The sequence below is a fragment of the Tachypleus tridentatus genome, chromosome 1, assembly GCF_004210375.1.
Source record: "Tachypleus tridentatus isolate NWPU-2018 chromosome 1, ASM421037v1, whole genome shotgun sequence".
NCBI classification, from domain to species: Eukaryota; Metazoa; Arthropoda; class Merostomata; order Xiphosura; family Limulidae; genus Tachypleus; species Tachypleus tridentatus.
In genome coordinates, this window is record NC_134825.1 from 75,562,857 (window position 1) to 75,582,863 (window position 20,007).

General features: G+C 30.5%; 1 pseudogene across 1 annotated transcript in view; it reads right to left on the reverse strand.

Annotated features, from left to right (window-relative positions):
• LOC143252703 (eukaryotic translation initiation factor 4 gamma 3-like) overlaps positions 1–20,007 on the reverse strand; it is a 110,538-nt pseudogene that overhangs the window by 57,196 nt on the left and 33,335 nt on the right. Inside the window, exons 2-7 of the transcript XR_013029113.1 lie at positions 19,464–19,501; positions 18,286–18,326; positions 14,747–15,007; positions 10,148–10,327; positions 6,654–6,771; positions 3,199–3,371 (exon numbers count right to left, since the gene is read on the reverse strand). The product of XR_013029113.1 is annotated as a eukaryotic translation initiation factor 4 gamma 3-like (transcript). The remainder of the gene's footprint in view (positions 1–3,198; positions 3,372–6,653; positions 6,772–10,147; positions 10,328–14,746; positions 15,008–18,285; positions 18,327–19,463; positions 19,502–20,007) is intronic.

The window sequence follows — 20,007 nt, forward strand, 5'->3', positions numbered from 1 at the left end:
CTTACCAACTTTATTTATTGTCTAAATGGCAAACAATCCATGCTCTAAACATCTGAAATGAATGATGTACACAATCATTCATTTTTCTTACATGTAGTTTCCTTTTTGACTTTACATATAAAATTTTAGGACAATAAAGAATTTACTACTGATCAATCTAGACTGTACCACTCATTAAATAGTAAAAATTAAAACTCAAAACCAGCTTTTATGGTTCAGATATTTATCAAGTTTTGTCTTAAACTCCTTTATATTAGCTGCATTTGCCATACTTGAAGGCAACCTTTTCCAGAGGTCAACCACACTGTTAAGGAAATAAAACTGTCTTGGCTGAAGATGATTCCTAATTTGCCAAGATTTATGTCTTTCTCTAGACCTACCATTACCATCATCAACCCTTTTGCAACAGGTCAGGGTTTAAAGGCCATATCATCTCATTTGTTAACTTGCATTCCAAATTTTACTGAACTACTAGTTTATGAATTTATGTCAATAAGCATGAAATTAAATTGTAGATTATAATTCAAACTAATATTATATATGGGTTAGTTTCTTAATTTAAAAGTAAATATTGAAATAACACATTTAAATATAGATTTGAGTGAGTCATGTGGTATGTTGAATGCAGCACTGTTTAAAATTAGATGTTTGTTATGTCAAAATAGTAAGTCCATACTTTCATACTTTGAAAAATAAAATAAGCTGTATCAGTGTTTTGTTATTGAAACACTAACAGATATTTAAAATTTAACTCCTGCGATCAACATTTATAAATAATAATAGTAATAATGAAACCTGTTCATAGGATTCTGAATCTGAAATGATGAAACTAAAGTCATTTTATTATACTATGCTCTTATGGCAACCAATAAAAAAATAAATAAATAAAAATCCTAAAAATGAACTTACACTCTGCATCTTTTTGTTTATGCAAAGAGAAATAATGGGTAATTAATTCACAAAATTTATAATTCCACATTTGTTTTAAATTACAGGATAACATTACTATGGTGGCAAATAATTCAAAACATAAAAATACACAATGGCATATCTGTGCTGTGTCCACTGTGTCAGTGCCAAATTTGTTTGTCTGATAAGCCCTCAGACTTACATTGACCACTAGCATGTCATTATAAAATTTTAAGTCCAACACAATTTCTTTTTACCATATAAATTCAACAAGACCTTATAAAAAAGTAAAAATAACTCAATGTTTGTTTGAATAAAAATATGAAAACTGAAATACGCATGTGTCACTAGTATCAGTATATACCAAATTCATATTTTACATTTTTATATGTAGATGTCAATGGATTCATTGGTATGATATATTAACAAAAATATGATCAATATAGAGCTTTAATATAATTATTTTCCAGAGTGTTTATCAGAGGCATGTTTTCATTAAGTGTTCTATGATGTAATTCACATTCTCATATGTCATAAAATATAAAAAACTGATTCTGCAACCATTAAAACAAATTCTCTGAATGTTTTAGGAAAATATTATACTTTTGTAAGGTTAATGAGTAATAACTAACTCAAAGGCCTTGCCTACTTTAAAGAAGCAAAGCTGATACAACAATGGATAATTCTTATATTTATTTGTTAAATAATTATGATAATCATATATTTTCATTATATTTCCTATTATTACAAATAACATTACTTTTAACCCCCGAAAAGGCCATAATAAGATCCCTAAATAATTTTACAATGGTCACTACCAAATGTTGCAACAAATAATCATACAAAAACTTCCACAGCACTTAAAACTACAAAACGTTAACTTAGACAATTGTTGTTACTCTTTTTCATTTGTATAAAACTACAGGCCGAGGTATCCATCCTTTGCCCAGATTATGAGCCTAATAAAAATGTAGAGGTGGATGCCATAATAAATAATACAAAACCCTAACTTCCACACAATTTATAGCATAGTATATTATTACCATACAAAATGTTCAGTATAATTTTGAAGAACTCAATGTGTAGAGACTTAAGATGTGGTATGTACTGTGTGATGGTCAGGGAATCTTTGTAGGAAGAGGTAGCAGCCAAATAAGAGGCAATAAGAGATATTTCTGTTACCCGCTATCTACTACACTCAATTCTTAATGTCCTTAACAGTGTTTCAAGTGATTAATTAATTGATGGTCATTGGCCAGAAGCATCTTATTGACCAAAACTGAATGATCACAGGTCAAAGTAGGAAGTAGGCATAACTCAAGAAACAGCTCTACATATTAGCTTTAGGGCAGCTGTTGGAGTAGAAACTTCAGCTGAGCTTATGTTTAGTTTGTTTTAAATTTCATGCAAAGCTACTTGAGGGCTACCTGCACTAGCCATCCTTAATTTAGCAGTATAAAACTAGAGGGAAGGCAGCTAGTCATTACCACCCACTGTCAACTCTTGGGTTACTCTTACCAATGAATAGTTGGATTGACCATCACTTTAAAATGCCCCCAGGAGTGAAAGGGCACATCTGGTGTGATGGGGATTCGAACCCACAACCCTTAACTACCTGGTCATGCTGGTCCAAGTGAGTTTATGTATTATTGCAATAGTGACAGCCATTTGTTTTTCCTTGCTTTCCTCCACAGTGCTAGTGCATTCACCAAGATATATAAAACATCTGTGTGCCCTCCCCACACTCTGTGTATATTGTTTTACAAAAAACGTAATACAGATTTTTTGTTTTTGATATAAAGATATGGTTCCATCTACAAATGTAGTTAACATCCATCACAAATAATAAATGCTCAATAACACCAATAATACAGAGTGTAGGAGTTTGTGAACTCTTCACTAATGTGTCCTTTGCTCCAAACTATCAACCAACAAAGTCTGATTGAGATTGGCCCAGCTACCTAGGAGTAGTAAGGTAATGGACAGACAGACTGTGTGCGCTTGATATACATATAGACACACACACAAAGAAAATAGCTTAATATTATTGATATATAACAAAGCATTTCCTAATAGATCAAAACAGTTGCTTTATTTTTCACTAAATAAGATTAAATACCATTTTGCTGCAAATTTACTTAACATTAACAAATTAGATAGGACAGATTCAGTTTTTATTTTGTTAATATTCACGACACACAAAAGTTATACAAAAAAAACTGAATCTATAATGACCCCAATTCAAATAATAATTAACTCTCTTCATCCAAATGACTGCTATTGACTAACCTTTAAAGATGACTGATTAATAATGTCTGGCATTATGTCCTGACCAGTTGCTGGATCAACAACAGCGAGTATCTTTTTCTCTCTTCTTTCTGTTGTCCCACTGCCACCATGGACCATGTGAGACATTGTTCTTGGTACAGCAGTCATGTTTGAAAGTCCAGAAGTATAATATACTAGAATAAGCAATATACACAGTATGGCATACCCATATCACATATTCAATAGTATGTTATCAAAACTGAACCTGAAGTGAAAAACCTGTTCACCACTTACAACGAATCATCAGATTGAGCTACAACAGTAAATCATGACAAAATTAGGTTTAAGTTTTGGCAAACATATCAAAAACAAGTATACAAATGTGTGCTTTTCTCTCTCTCTCTTTTTTTTTGCATTTACTACACTCTAATCACACAAAGTTGTAAAAAAATTCATGCTTTATTTGAATGATAAAGAATAAAACAGGGTATGTAGAAACATGTTTGTTTTGGAGTTTATAGTACAAAGCCACATCAGTTACCTGTATCAATTTTTTAAACATCGACTATAGAAATAAAATAAATAGTATAGATGTAAAAGATAATTGTTTTTCTTTAAACAAAAGTTAAAAATGAAAAAAACTACAGCCTGGAAAAATCTAAAAACAATGACTATTAGAAAGAGTCACCACTGTCACTAACACTACCCAATACTAAATGTTCACCATTAGTTAACATCTGTGTAAATCAGTTATGCCACTCAGTGTTTTAGAAACAGTACAAAAGCAATATGGGGTTATCTAACTGTGGCTTGAATGTAACACTGCTCATGCACTGGTGAGTCATTCTCTTGTATGAGAAAGTAATATGATATAAAACTGCAGCTAATGTAGCTCCTTGCAAGGACAACTTCCTCCATCCACTTACTGCATAAACTACAAGGCCAATTATCTATAGTAGGTTTTATGTAAGAAAGCTCATTGTATTTACAATAAAAACCAATACAATGTTAAAATCATTGCACAATAAATAGTTATTAAAAGAAACTTGTCCTAAAAAAGACTACATATATTTCAATGTTCTGTGGCACCATCTTCAGGAGTAAAAGTAAAGTAAATGAATAAGTATTAACAAAACATGTGACGGAAACATTTCACAGACTGAAGCAAACAAAGCTGATAAAACAGGTAGAACTTAAAAATGAATCAAATATCAGAGAAATAACTGAAATTTAAAACACACATATTGTATTAAACAACAAATCTTGTCCAGATCTAGAAATAAAAAAGTACTAGATAGGTGCTTTATAACTTTAAGTTGTTTAACCCTAAATGGCATTATAGGTGATAAATGGTTATGCGAGTATACAAGTCCCAACCATGTTTTTACCATTACTCCTGAAGATGGTATCACAGAACATCAAAACATGTGTAGAATCCTTTTTATGACAAGTCCCTGTTTTTAATCACCATTTATTGGCTAATGATGTTAGTATTGCATTACCTTTCATTGTAAACAGATGTTTTATGAGACAGCTTATCAAAGCAATAGTTACAAAATCAGAAAAAATCTTGGAATCTTCCACAGGCTTAAGAAAATATAACAATAATCCAATATTATAAAACTGGAAATTCCTTCCATAAAACTTAATTGAAAAGAACCAGAAATTTAAGGGAAGTAGTAAAAAAATTATGCATAATAGTCTGATTGATGTATTTGCCAGACTGATATAGTGCCAGCATAAGTTCCAGAATTAATGATTGATTAGAATTGTAAAGACAGTTTAATCACAAAGAAAATGGAAAATCTCTTCAGCTGTACACTGAGGCTCAAGAACACAGTGCTATAAGTGAAGGTGCTTGAGTGATAGGAAAAGCTCTCCAAATGGTGGCTATACTCTACAAATCAACTATTTCTTTGCCACTGGACTGCAGAATCAAAAGGAAAAGAAAAAGGATGGTTCTCCTTCACCTTTTCCTAATGATAGAGATGGGAGAGATGCTGAAAATAAATTTAATTGAATACTTTCTCTGGCTTGTCTCATCTTCCATTGATAGGCATTCTGAGAGACTAAACAGTCTGTAAGACAGATATTTGTGGAAGAAAACCCTAACTTATTTGTAAGTCAAGATTCAAATCTTTCTCTAAAACCTGTGTATTTCAAAACAATGACAAACCTAGATAAATTTAGTAAGAGAAATAGTAAAATTATGCTATAGTAGTATAATTACTATAATAGTATAATTAAAAGTGAACCCAAAATGCTATATTTGATGCTTGCTTTTCTACTCAAAATCATACTATTTGTTTACACTGTATTAATGTAATTGACCATCTTAGTCAGAAATGTGAGCATCTGTTGCTTCTGGTAATAAATGAAGAAATCTGTGCATGACAAAAACAAGTGTGATTTGTTTACGTGAACAGCTGCACAATGGGTTATCTACGCCATACCCACCAGAATGATTAAAGCTGAAATTTTGATTTTATATGTCCTCAGGTTTACATCAAGCCTAAAAGGGAAAGAATGGGAACAAAAAATGAACAGGTCACATATTTCATTTCTACAGCAAGTTTTAATACAATTAGTTCGAGTTGGGAATGTAACAGTTGCACTTTGGACATTCTTAATTTGAAAAAAGTGTCCCACTATTTCTGAACTTTTAGTTATACAGTTGTGGCTACTATTTTGAATATGCCTAATAGCTAACAGCATTAGTTTAACATGAATCACACAATTGCCAATTCTTGCTCTGACCACCACAGACATTAAAAACCTGACTTTTAACACAAAACAAAGAGTCTTTACCATGGAGCCACTGGGGACACAAGTAAACCAAATAATTTTATCTTCACAATTTTTAATGTTGAGCTTTAACACTATTAGTAAGTTGTGTTGTATGTTAACAGTTTTATGAGGACAAAGAATCAATGGTGTTGAAGAGATTCTACTTGCATCCAAGTCAAATGAAAACATATACATGTGGCATGCTTCCTAATTATTTTTTACCTACATTTTAGAAATAAATATATATGCAAAAGAATCAGTTGATACAAACGTGTAAAACTAATTTTAAGGTGGTTTTCTATCATTACCCCTTTAATTTTATTGTTTTTTAACTTCAGTCAAAATACATAACTTATATTTAAAATTTTTTGTTGATTTATTTCTTAAAAACTTTTTCACAAGTTTTATTTTTAAATGTTTTGGAAAATTCGAACCTTAAATTACCTCGATGAAACCCTTATTTTTACACCCTCCTACTTTTCCTTTTATTCCATAATGAGAAAAACCTAAACAGTCTAATAGAAAATCGAGCACAAGAAAAAACATTACCCAAAAACTTCAGGAGTGGTTACTTGTATCTATAAATATTTAATATCAGAACTGTCGTTCATATTTTACACAGTTTTATTACACACTATATTTTCACCAACAAAAATATACAAGTTAGATACATCACTATTTTTACTAACCTTGTTGAGGTTGTTGGTTATAGGTATAAGGTTGGCTCGCAGGAGTCATATACATAGTCTGCTGTGTTGGAGACATTGAATACTGTGGTGCTGTAGCATACTGTTGAGACCTAGAGCACTGAAAGCCAAAATATTATCAAAAACAGTATTTTTGTCAAGTGTCAAACACCCTATAGTGTTGATGTACGGTAGATTCAAATAAGTAATATTTTACATGTATATGTCAATTTGATTTTTGTATTGTACTTTGTGACACATTTTACAGGATATTTCAGGACAAAACTAAGCTAGTTTTCAATGTTATATCTCCTATATAATTTTTCTAAGTTTTGTAATTGTTCCAATGCACATCTCAAAATCAAGATGCATATTTCTAGTTTTTTTTTAACAAACAAACTGACAACATATTTTTAATTTACAAGTGCAAGGACTGATATAACAGCTTGTACTTTCATACATCTCTAAAATTTTCAAAGACATAATTACATAGTCCATTATGACCTGTTCCAGGGTATACAGTAAATACACATGCCACATTAGGAGCCATACTTTTTTTTCCAGGGACCTGAACTGGACTACTCAGGAAAATAATTACAAAAATCCTCAGTAATCAGACATGTAAATAAAAAATTCAGCTGAGCTTTTCAAAAACCTTGAAAAAACCAAAACAAATTTAACTGACTGGGACTGAGGCACTACTTCATCTAAAGGAATGTAGACGTATCAAAATTTTTTAATTCTATTTTTTATTTTCTTACAATTCTTTGCTACCATTTTCAATTCTGTGCTAGGATATTAAACATGACACATTGTGTTCCCTATTACTAGCAAATAAAAAAAAATTATTATTCTTCAAACTGAATTACATCACTGGAATTATACAACTAGTTTTGGCTATTTTGTTGGTTTTTTTTTATTAAAGAAAAAAAGATGACACATCAATCAACTTACATACACGCATGCATAAATAAATAGCTTTTCTTCTTAGTAAATCTAGCCTATTTTTCAAAAAAGGGTAAAACTTTCTTTCTTAGTTTACAGATGTCAAACATGCATATTTCTCAGAAAAATAGATATCAAATATATGGTTTATTTGTTAATTACTGAAGGATCACTTTAACAAGTCAAACCTAGCACAATGGATTGCTGTTAGGATTTTATGATGGTTTTCACGCTTAAAAAGAATAAAAATATCAAGAACTCCCCTAAAACGTTTAAAAACCATCAACAAAATTTCAAGGACCTAGGACTTCAGCATAACTGTACTTTTTTTTTGCCAATACCAAATCTAACACCAAAAGACTACATGAATACCAAGCAACAGAAACCACATAATGCAAAATATATCATTAAATTAATATATGAGCATATTTAGGTGTTCACTCCTCCCTTTTTAGCATTAAACAACAAGTTTAATGATATATAACTAACAATGTCATCAGTTTCACAATTTTACTGTTTACTGGTTGTGAAAGTAGTGAATTGCTTTTGAAGAAAAAAGAGTAGTAATAAATTTTAAGAGAATATTTTCACTTCAAGTATCATTATTTAATGAATTTCCAAATGATTCAATTTACATTTTTCTTCTAGAAGTATTAATATAATGCATAATGTAAGCTCTGGAATAAAGAGTAATTTTTCAAAGTTAAAAGAAACAATTTTCAATAAAATTTATTTGAGAGGAAGAGAGAGAGAGAGAGAGAGAGAGTGTGTGTGTGTGTGTGTGTGAGATATACACATTGGTCTAAATTACAGGAAATACCTACAAATTCTCCATGTTATATTCCACATAGAAAACTAATATTTTATGAATTGAAGAAGGTTGACTTGTGTAGTTTTGCTGAATAGCATTTGTAACACTGGATTGTTTGAATAAATATATTACATAACTGTTCTTCTCAGATAGAGCCTCAGATTTATATTTTTCCTGTTGCATAGGCAGAAGTGTTCTGTTTATATTCCACCATGCTCAGAACAACTAGATCAGATGTTGAATGATTGTTACTATGTGCCGATTCTACAGAAATCTCTTTGGTAACCATTGAATTCTAATAAAATGTATAAATTTATCACTAATGTATTTCTTACACTGGGATTAGTTGAGAAACAGAGCTTTACAGGATAACCTTACAACTACAAAACACCTCACTGGCAACTTGCAAGTCTACTCAGCAATGCAATAAATTCCTATCACTTATTACTTATAATAATGTCTGATATCACAAAATAATAAAAACGTTTTTTATTTTTTTTAGTCGATATAGAGTGACCTTTCCTCAAACCAAGCTACACAGACAATATTAAAAATTTGATTTCATGTAAAATTCTGGGTTGTTTTGAATAAAAAATTAAAAATAATAATGCAATTGAATTTCCATTGCATTTATTTAACACTAGTTATATAAGTGAATTTTCTTTCTCATTCCCTTATACAAGTATTTTTTCAGTTTTCACACATAACTGTTAGCAGGGAAGGTTAAAGAGACAACTCTCACATTTATTCTCTTATTATAGAAATGGTTCACATAAGTGGTCACTAATTTCAACTAAACTGTAATAACAATCAAAATACTCTAATTATTTTTAAATATACGGTTAAAAAATTAAGCTATCACGTCTCATAATACAGAATTCTCCTATATACGTTGGCTCCCAAGCCTATTTTGCCAATACTTTCAAGGGTCCCACTAGTCATTTTACAATTACTGTTTTTAGTAAGAGTGTATATGTAGCCATTGTGTCCCAGCCAATAAGTGGCCATTCAAAAAGAAAACAGAGCACGACTCACTGGTGATCACGTGGGTCTTACTAGAAGAGTATCTTGACCCACCTATGAGTCATGTGGGAGCCAATGTATTAATTTTCAAAATTTCCTGCACAGAAATACTGAAACAGGTCAAAGCTTTAGAAATTCTCGAGGCTTGAATTTCAAATGTGTGTGTTTCTTCAACTCTGATTTAACATTAATAATATGATAAAATATAAAAAAAACAATTAATAATAATAAAAGTGGAGAAACAGAGGCACATTTATTGATAGACCTAAATTTCATGAATAGACAAAGTATGTCCTCATTTTTATTAATTTACAAGAATTTTTCCAAACCTTTGACACAAAGTAAAATTTGTAATTTTCAACATTTTGATTTCAAGAAAGCAATTTCAAGCACTTCAATATTTCCAAGTGTCTGTACAAATCATACATTGCATTAAACATTGTTGTATTAATAACTTATAGTACAAAAGCTTTTCAGTGATATTAATAGCTTTTGCTGGTTGTATATTGCAGGTACTTTTTCCAACTTTGCATCTGATTGGTTACATTACCCATGTTATATAAAGGGATGATAAACTAAATCCCAAATGACTAAAGTGTACATATATTTCTGACAGTTACAAATAAAAGTAGAAATAAGATTTCTAAGCAGTTTTTCAACTATGAAATAACAGTAAACAAGAAGTTTAAAATTTTATAATAATATAAATTGAACATACACCCTGCATAAACACAAAAGCATGTTGAATAATGTCACTAGGTAAAGACTGAGACTGCTGACGGACATAATTCAGTTGTGGCTGAAACTGTGGTGATGGGTTGTGGGCAGTTGGAGGTGTAGGATTTATCTGGTTCATGCTTGCCCTTGACATATTTTGTAACTGATGTGGAACAAAGAGCTGTATGAAAAAATAAAATAAAAATGTACATTGGTGATAAAATGTTGGATCATACAAAAACTCTTTAGTAAAAAATTTAACATTCAGGTATTGGACTTAAAATCTTTATTCTTTTGTGATATTCAAAAAGAAATGATTCAAGGATGGATTAAAAAATATCTAGCAAAATTTTTTTTATTTTCTTATGAAAACAACATAAATGGAAATACCAAGAATTTTTTTCAATATAAATATCCTTCACTTTTAATAACACCAAACAGACCAGACCTTTTAAATCATCTGATGATTCTCGAATGGGAGATGTTATCACAAAGACCTCAGCCAAATATAGATATACTATAATACCTACCCAAAGCAATATTTTCAGAAGGAAGTTTACTTATTTCAAAAATATAAGTGCAAAATGTTTACTCTTGACATTTCTTCCTTCCATGAAAATAAACCATCTCAGACTTGCTATTATTTAAAATTTCTATAACTCTCTCACTTTGGGGTCACAAACTCTGTCAAGTTAATAGAGCCTACAACTTTTAATGTTTTTGTGTCTTAAGACAGAGAGAGAGAAAAAAAAATCAGTTTTTTTTTCATTGAGCAGTTTAAATAGAAATTTATCCTTGAATATAAGATAAAGTGATGATTGCTCCAAATGCAAAGTGATTTCCATGTTAAGATTAAAAACACTTTTCTTTAATGACAATTGTGAAATTTTGTTTGTATAATCTCTAAAACCCCCCTAAATAAATTTTTTTTTTCCCACAAAAGTATGTCTATTTCCTCTACCACAATTCTATATAGGGTCAAAAAAAGTAAACACATGTAACTTATCCTTTATTCTTTCCAGAATCACTACACATTGTAGCGTAGATTTACAATTATTTATCCTAAACAGCCTAAAGCTCATAACAGTATATATCTGTTTACATTTTCAAAATGAAACCCAAAACTTGAGCGGTTTCAAATAGTTGACTATTCTTCTTCTGTTTATATGAAGCTCAATTTACCATTTTGAATTATATAATGCATGAGCTGCTTGTGAGCATAAATAATTTAACAGTTTTATCCTTTTCTTACCTAATTTAACTTAAGTTTAATTTTTTATATTAAACTTACATTAGTTACTTTTAAAATAATACATAAAAAATACAGATAAAAACCAGATATATTACTTACTCGAGTCCTCTTGTTTTTGCTGTCCACCATCAATGAAACTTAAGCCTACTTTTTAATGCCATCAGAATAAATACTTTTTACTTACTTATGTTATTGTTGTTTCTTATTAAGCATAAAGCTATACAAAGGGCTATCTGTACTCTACATACCATGGGTATTGGAACCCAGTTTCTATCAGTATAAGTCTGCAGACATACTACTGTTCCACTGGGAGCTTTATTTAATTAAACAATGCACCTGTGAACACACAAGAAAAGCAGACTCAGAGCAAATGATATCTTATGGCTATTGTAATTTTTCTGGCTTTTTAACCATGTGATAAGTCTAAAAATTCAGTTTAGCTTCTCAGTGCACAAATGTTTCAAACAACAGGTAAAATAGGCAATTTTCTTTACAGAAAACAATATAATATGATACATCATTTGACACATTAATACTTCTATTGGTTATAAATAATACAGTATACAGTGTCAGAAAAAAACTTAGTAACAAGTTGTGAAAGAGATGATGAGACAGATGGGCATGACAAGATGATCTGATTTTCTAGTTTATAGCTTTGTAAAGGAATAAAATTGAATGAAGGCTATAAAAATTATGTCTGACTCAGTAATATCCATTTTGTAATGAGCAATTTACATTAAATTCCATACTTTTCCTAGGATTGGTGAATAAACTATTGAAGAGGGATTAGGTGACAATTGTAATAATTCTCATACTAGGAGAGATTGAAAATTTTTAAAAAAATATTTCCTTATAAAATTAAGAACTTAAAACTTGTGTAACATTAGAACTTGATTTATTAAATATGTTTTGATGCCAAATTTATTTATATACAATGAAAATAAAGTAGTTGAATACAATTTTGAATGTAATTCTCTGACAAAAAACCAAGAAATGTACAAATTAACCTATCCATAAAAATAGGGTTAAACCATTAAGTGAAGAACCTCAGTTAAAATCAAGGATATTTGGGGGTCCTAAGCTGAAACGTTTGGGAACCCACCTATCTAAATGCTTCCCATAAGCTTTTCATACTCAAAGAATTCACTCTCACTTAAGCTAAAAATGTCTTGCAAGATTGAAAATATAACTTAACAAATCTTTTTATCCTGTGAAATAAACAAAATATAACATTAACCTTGTTTTCTTAACATTTTTATGGCATAAGTATTTTTACTTCTAAATATAATAAGAATCAGTGAGAATTTTGAAATTAGCCAATAAAGTAAAAGATAAATGTTTAACTTTTTTCAAGTTACCCATACTAAGTTATGAAATCACAAATATACAAGTATTCTTTTCACTTGTTTTATTTAAAATAGTAATAGCCATAAGCTGTATGACAGAAAGATGATTTTCTTCCATGGTATTAAACAAACTACCGACAAGAAGAAAAAATATACAAGTACTATAATTATACCCTGTAACTATATGGGGAGACTGTAAACACTATAAAGTACCTACTATACTGGAATGGCACATAGACTGGATTCTGTAACTGCATGCAAATGCAATGCATGTTAGCCTCTGTCTGTCTGTGTAAATACATGCAGGCTTTTTATTTCCTTTTATCTACAGCATACAAGCTCAAAGAATGGCTCCCATCAGTCCTTGGCAAGTTTGAGATCTAATTACATTTCTGGACTCAGGAAGCCACACCCTTTCAATTGATGTATTTGACTATGTCCAAAGTCTTGTAGATTAATTTTCTTAAGAATGCCTAAAATAATTTCAATTTGAGTATAAGCTGTTAAAATTCCTGATGGTTAATAAAATTCTGCACACTCTATAAGATCAAAAACATGTTTACAAACAATTATGAATTGATTACATTAATATACCCATCTCCCCTCCATTTCTGATGTGGTTTGGGTTTTGACACTTCTATGACCCACTTCCACTGTGAAAACTCTATACTCTGATGGGCCAATGCTATTGATACTTTATCTCAAAATGTTTTTTTAAATAAAATATATTGCTGCAAACTTGCTGCCTCACTTTTTCTAGAATTGCCATCATTTTCACTATCTCTTGATTGCACAATTCTTGCTAATTCTTATAATCAGCTTCGATGGTGACTACTTTATCTGCAGCATCTATAAAATTTGCAATTGTGCAGTGTTGGCTGTAACTTGATACATATGATCAACCATCACTATTACTGCTGATCTGATGCTCAAAACTGAGCTTGGTGCTATATTTTAAACTACAGCATAAAGATTACATCTGTGGGAGACAGCTTAAACATCTGTATAAAGTGTAAGATGATAGTGTAATGCTTTATAAATTTGCATAACAAAGCCAAAATTGAGCACACAGTAGCAAAAAAAAAACAGTCCTGTCAGCAGCATCATGTCCAAAAAAAGCAGAAACCCTATATATAAATGATTGATATGTCACTTAATACAGTAGCAACAGTAAGTTAATAATTGCTATGGTACAAGTGTCATCCCTCCAATATAAACATTAAATAACATCCATGGCACACATGCATGAAGAAAATTATGAGGTTCCACGTAAACCACAGACTACATTAAAATGACAAGGTGTCAATGGTTATACAGCTACTATTATTTACTATGATGCCTAATAAACATAACTACCCTATACAATGCACAATGATACATCTAATAATATCGTCCAGATTTTATTACAATTACTCACATCCATTTTTGCTGTAGGCTGGAAGAAAAATATTAAATAATAATAAAGAACAAATGGGCAATCCCTATTAGGAACTATTACTGTAGGCCATGATGATGTACCATACCCATGTTAATATAAGTTCACTGTACCTTGGCATAAAAAGGTACTTCATAGGACACATCTTATAACTGTGGATTCCAAAGTGAGTGTAGGCATAGTTAGAAGTTTGAAAATTAATAAAATAACTATATCTTCTTGTTAAATTATTACTTACTGCTCAAAGAGATGACCAATTATACTTTATATACATATTTATAAAGGTATTATTTTGATGTGATATACAAAGCCATGCATTACTTCATCAAAACAGTACTAAATATCATTTAACCTACTGTATACATAATTTGAAGAAATTTTTTGAAAGTAATTAAACTTTGCCCATTTGTCACCTACCTGACAAATATGTAAAATATATGTATATATATATATATTTCAACACTTCTAAAAGAAAATTTCCACAAAATTTTATATGCATGATGCATTCCCATATGAAGTTCAAAGAATTACTTGAAAAAAACTACTGCTACATTAAGACATAATCACCCCTAAAGGAGCTTGTCTTTGAATTTGCCCATGATGTTGATGAAGGCCACTCTGTTGCAGCTGTGGTCCTGTGTTATCTGCTGTCAATGGGGATGGCATGCCTCCCTGAGGTTGATGAGGTCCTGGACCCAGCCCTGATAAATACTGAAGTGCATGCGATGGCCCACCTTGTGGTGGTAAGGGTCCAGGCTTACCTATGTCATGGGGATGACCACCTGATAGTGACAGTGTTCCAGGTGGGAACTGATGAAGTCCTTGCTGCTGCAATAAAAGTAAAATTTTGTAAAAGAAAAGTAAAATTATATCAGAATTGTCTCATATTACTTTATGTAATTAAACCTCAGGATAACATTACTTCATAACTTTTGAATCATTTTTGAAAACAAGTAGAAGAAACATTATCAAGAATGGCAAAAATGATCATGCAATGAAAACCTCATCTCAAAACACTTGCACTTGTATTAAAAATAATTTGCTCTGTCACATGGAGCTTTCTATAGATGCAACAAAAACAAAAAATTACCCTCAAAGGTGTTACTAAAAGGTCTTAGAGATTAAGTTCATTTAACTTAATACTTTTAAGTACAAAGTCAGTCAATTTGACCTACCTTATAAGTGTGAAACTATACATACACTATAATACTGAATTTATTGAATGCAAGTTCACAACATTTGACATGCTTTTAGTAGATGTTACAAGTCTGTTACATGAGAAAAAAACTAATTTTTGAATAATGTATTTCTACCAAAGAACTGTCTATAAATTTGTGAAGCCTTAACTGAGTCAGTATGGGTAAAAAGTGGGTTTCATGTTAAGAATAAAAACATGCCTCCTCATTCTTAGAACCTAAATGATAACTGACATTTTTCAGTAAAAAACTATATTTTCAGTTATTTTCTCTAACCCTGACACTAAATGTGAAGAAATTGTCAATCTACAGTGAACTAAAGAGTAGAAAATATAAAATAAAATTAATAATGATTTATTTTTTTTCATTGAATGCATCTGTGTACTCTATTTTCCCTTAATACAGTGGAGCGCCATTAAGCCACGGACCAGTAAACCACGAAATCGCTTAAGCCACTGTAGCAAGTCTTGCCCCAAAATTTTTGATGTATTAAAACTACTACCTGGCTTTTTAAAGTTTCTCACACTCTCCTTGTCGTTGACACTGACATGACAAATGTGAGCGAGGATTATCGTGGCTCACCACTAATTTAAGAACGTATAAAAACACGGCTTACGAATTTAATCCTGGCTTTATAACTTCAAGGGGATATTTAAAAAGGATTTGCTTTAATTTGAGAAATAAATAAAATATATTACAATAGAAATCGATGTTAATCTACCTTATCCGCTCTCTATATCAGCTTTATGGAGGCCGTCATTGTTACCAAATCACAACTCTCCATACATTAAAGTTAATCCGTGAAAAAAGTGATCAATAATTAAAGTATTATTTTTAATTCAATAATCCGATATTTTTATGGAATTGTATAAATATTGGTCACAAACCCAATAGAAATCACTTCAGTTTCTGAGCTGTTGGCGACTTCGGCTTTTCAGTCACAAAGGTTCAAGCCGCGGACCACTTAAGCCGCGGTTAAGCAGATTGACCCCACAAATACCACTGCTTAATGGCACTCCACTGTATTATTGTCTTTTTGCCAGACATTGTCCTGAATGTGTTTATAACTCCTTTATAATTCACACATACAGTAAACAAACCAAGTTACACATAAATTAAGTTTCCAAATGGTAGGCACAAATTACTAAGCTTACAGAATTTATTTTTGTTATTTAAGAAGTTTTACATTTCAGTTAGTTTTGTTAAATATATAAAAAAGAAGAAATTTATCTCATGCTTTAGATATTTATGCCCATTTGCTCTTAGATGCCATGTGTCAGTAACTTTACTTTTTTTTCTCACAATGTAGCTTTCAAATATGTATTTTAGAACATAAAACATTTATCAGGAATTACAGAAGATGGGCCTAAAATTTATCTGACTTTCTAGTAGAGTTGTTCATTCCAACAGTAATATAATATTTTACACTATATACAACTTAACTAGAACATTACATATAGCTTAAAAAAATAATATATTACTTCTAGAATGAACAGCTCTACTCAATACACACATCAAGCATTTCTTGTGAACTACCATCTCCAACCACCAAACATAAACATGTGGTCTTAAAATTTCTGTATGCTATATTACTTCTAGAATGAACAGCTCTACTCAATACACACATCAAGCATTTCTTGTGAACTACCATCTCCAACCACCAAACATAAACATGTGGTCTTAAAATTTCTGTATGCTATAAGTTGCTCTTTTTATTGGCTATAAACACATCCTGCCCATCAAAGGTGTAGACCTGATGTTGATAGCTAAAATGAAATGCATAAAAAATTGGAGGCTTCTCTTGTGGATTACACAAATTCATTTATATTTAAGCAAATCATGAAGGTGGAAAGTTCACATTCTCAATTTTTCTTTTCATCATTATGTGTTGTTTGTGCTTCTAAATGGTTATAAGCCTCAGTAACCTTTTAAAAAACATTCTGGAAAGGAGAAAGCAAAGCCAGACACATTACATCAACTGAAGAGTGGAGATTAAGATTTCTACATTTTCTTTAGAAATAAAAATTTTAAAAGTTAGGTAGTATTAAAATTTGAATTGCAAACTATGTTTTAATGCCAAGTTTACTGACACACAGTACGCTGATAATAAAGTTGATTCATTAAATTTTGAATGCGACTCTTTAAAGGATCACATGCACACACTGACTCTATCAAACTGGATGTCAATAACGCATCTTCATTTTTTAGTACACTTTTGTAAAATAATGTTTACAAGCATCTACAGGGAAAGATATTTCGACATTCAGAACACTTCCTGTAATATAAATGAATCTTTTCAAGATCTTTACAGGACTCTTCAACTTCATAACCAAATTTCTATAGCCTCTATAAAGAAATGCATTTCCAGATTCAAAGCATTTTTATTAACATAATTTGAAGCCCTGCAATATCTCTACATACAAAAAAGATGACTCTCTTCATTAACTCCAAGTTCTATTAATTTTAACAGCTCAAGTTCATTAATGGTAAGGAATGGAACCAAAGAGTTTTCTTTTGAGAATTTTTCTGCTTACAAACTCCGAATTTTATCAGACACTTTGGCTTTATAATTAGTTGCACAATGTGAAATTGAGCCATAGCAGGTAATTCCTGAATAACAACTTAATTTCATAGATTTATTAGACACATACAACTAGTTTTTATCAGTCCATTTTACTTCCACATTTCTTCAACCGGCTAATGCACTGTAGGAAAAATGACCATTAACAACACAGAACTGTCTAGTGGGTAAGTTTATACCATCACCTTTGTACTTTCAGTGAGCTTTGAATTCTAAAGGTACACTGTAACCACAGATGAATAACTAATGTCTTCAATATTTAATTTCTATATTTTTTCTGCAGAATTTTTCAACTTCTCTATTGTCAATGCCAATATAAGAAAACTTACAGGTTGTGGATAAGGGACCTGCCCTATATAGTCATCTCTTCCTGCAAAGTAAAGTACAAGTCATCTGTTAACACATGATGAAACATACAATGTATTAATAATTGAAACAGTAGAAAGTGTCATTATAAAGAAAAGTGTTAGCAAAAAATTTATTAATGAAAAACATTCCTAATATCAATAATCTCCCAATTACTGAATGAAGTTCTGCACTTCTTACTACATTACTCTGATACTGTCAACCTTTGAAAATTTACATAAGATATTTATCACTGTATTACTTAATGTTTACTGGTGTATATTTTATATCAGTGTATCATTCACTGTTTACATATACAGGTTTGTACAGAGAACACACTTCTTACATTACTATTTAAATGTACATTTAACAAACATTATGCAATACCTACTGCTTAGATATTCACATTATATAATCCTAGTTACAACTTTTATTGTATTAACTGGTATTTACATTGCATGTTTCCATGATTAATGTACATTTTTCAATGTATTAACTACTGGGATTACTTAGCAAAAGTGCTCCTTCTTTTACTCTACTTATACATGGTATAAATATTTGGATTCTCTATCCTCCCTGTTTCTATCAACTGCTACTAAACTAGCTCTTTTTTCTTCAGTTTTGTCCTAACAGAGAAATTTGAGTCTTCTTTTCTCTACTGTTAAAGCCACCTGACAATGAACTTGCTCTTCCTTTTTCTCTAGTTTTATCCTAGTCTAAGAATATTTCTATTCCTCCACCCCATTAATACCAGCTTGTCAGATAACAAACTGACGACACTTATTCCACTTCTTTCTCAGGTGAAATTTGGTTTACTATTATTTACACTATACCCACAAAAAAAAAATACCTTTCATTTTATGTACCAGACATTTTGTTTGTAATCAGAATGTAAATATTTTTTGTATAAGGTTAAAAGTTTATATTAACAAAAGTATAAAACAAACTTTCAGGAAAAACTACAATTAATAAAGTTATAAATTCTAATATTTCTTTATTCAATATTTTTATATTAGAATGATCATAACATTTTATAAAACTTTTTAAAATGTAATGGCAAAGACTACAGAAGTTAAGGATAGAATAAATTTATTTTCACAAAGATTTTTAATGGTGTAAAAACAATTGTTTTATTTTTTAAACATGGAATGTATATACTTACTTCCAAGATGTTGAGGTGGTTGTCCTCGTAGGTGGACACTTTGCCATTGTTAAGGAACTTAAAAGAAACTGCTATTATTAGGTAATTCATAAATTTATATATATATTACTACATAAACATAGTAATGAGTTATTTACATACAATTTCTCAGTAAACTTCATTCGTTCAGGTTTTCTTATGAAGAATGAACAAATGTACCATTACCCAGTAACAAGAAAAGTTAATTATCAATTTAAATTATTTCATGGACTTGGTTTCATTCAGAGTCAAAGCTCTGAGTTACTTACACTGCTCACTGCAGGAAAGTAATTACTGAAGTTTTCACTCATGAAAAAGGGCCATTCAACAATAACACATGGTAAATATACATTTTTATTATTTAAGTTACATCACATTTTGAAATGTGAATAATAGTGTAATTAATTCCTAATAATTTACTGTAGAATATCCTGGTTGTAATATAAAATTTAACAACAACATTATTTATGTCTGTACTACCATCATTTCAAAAGTGAATGTTGAGGTTTGCCTGCATGCACAGCTT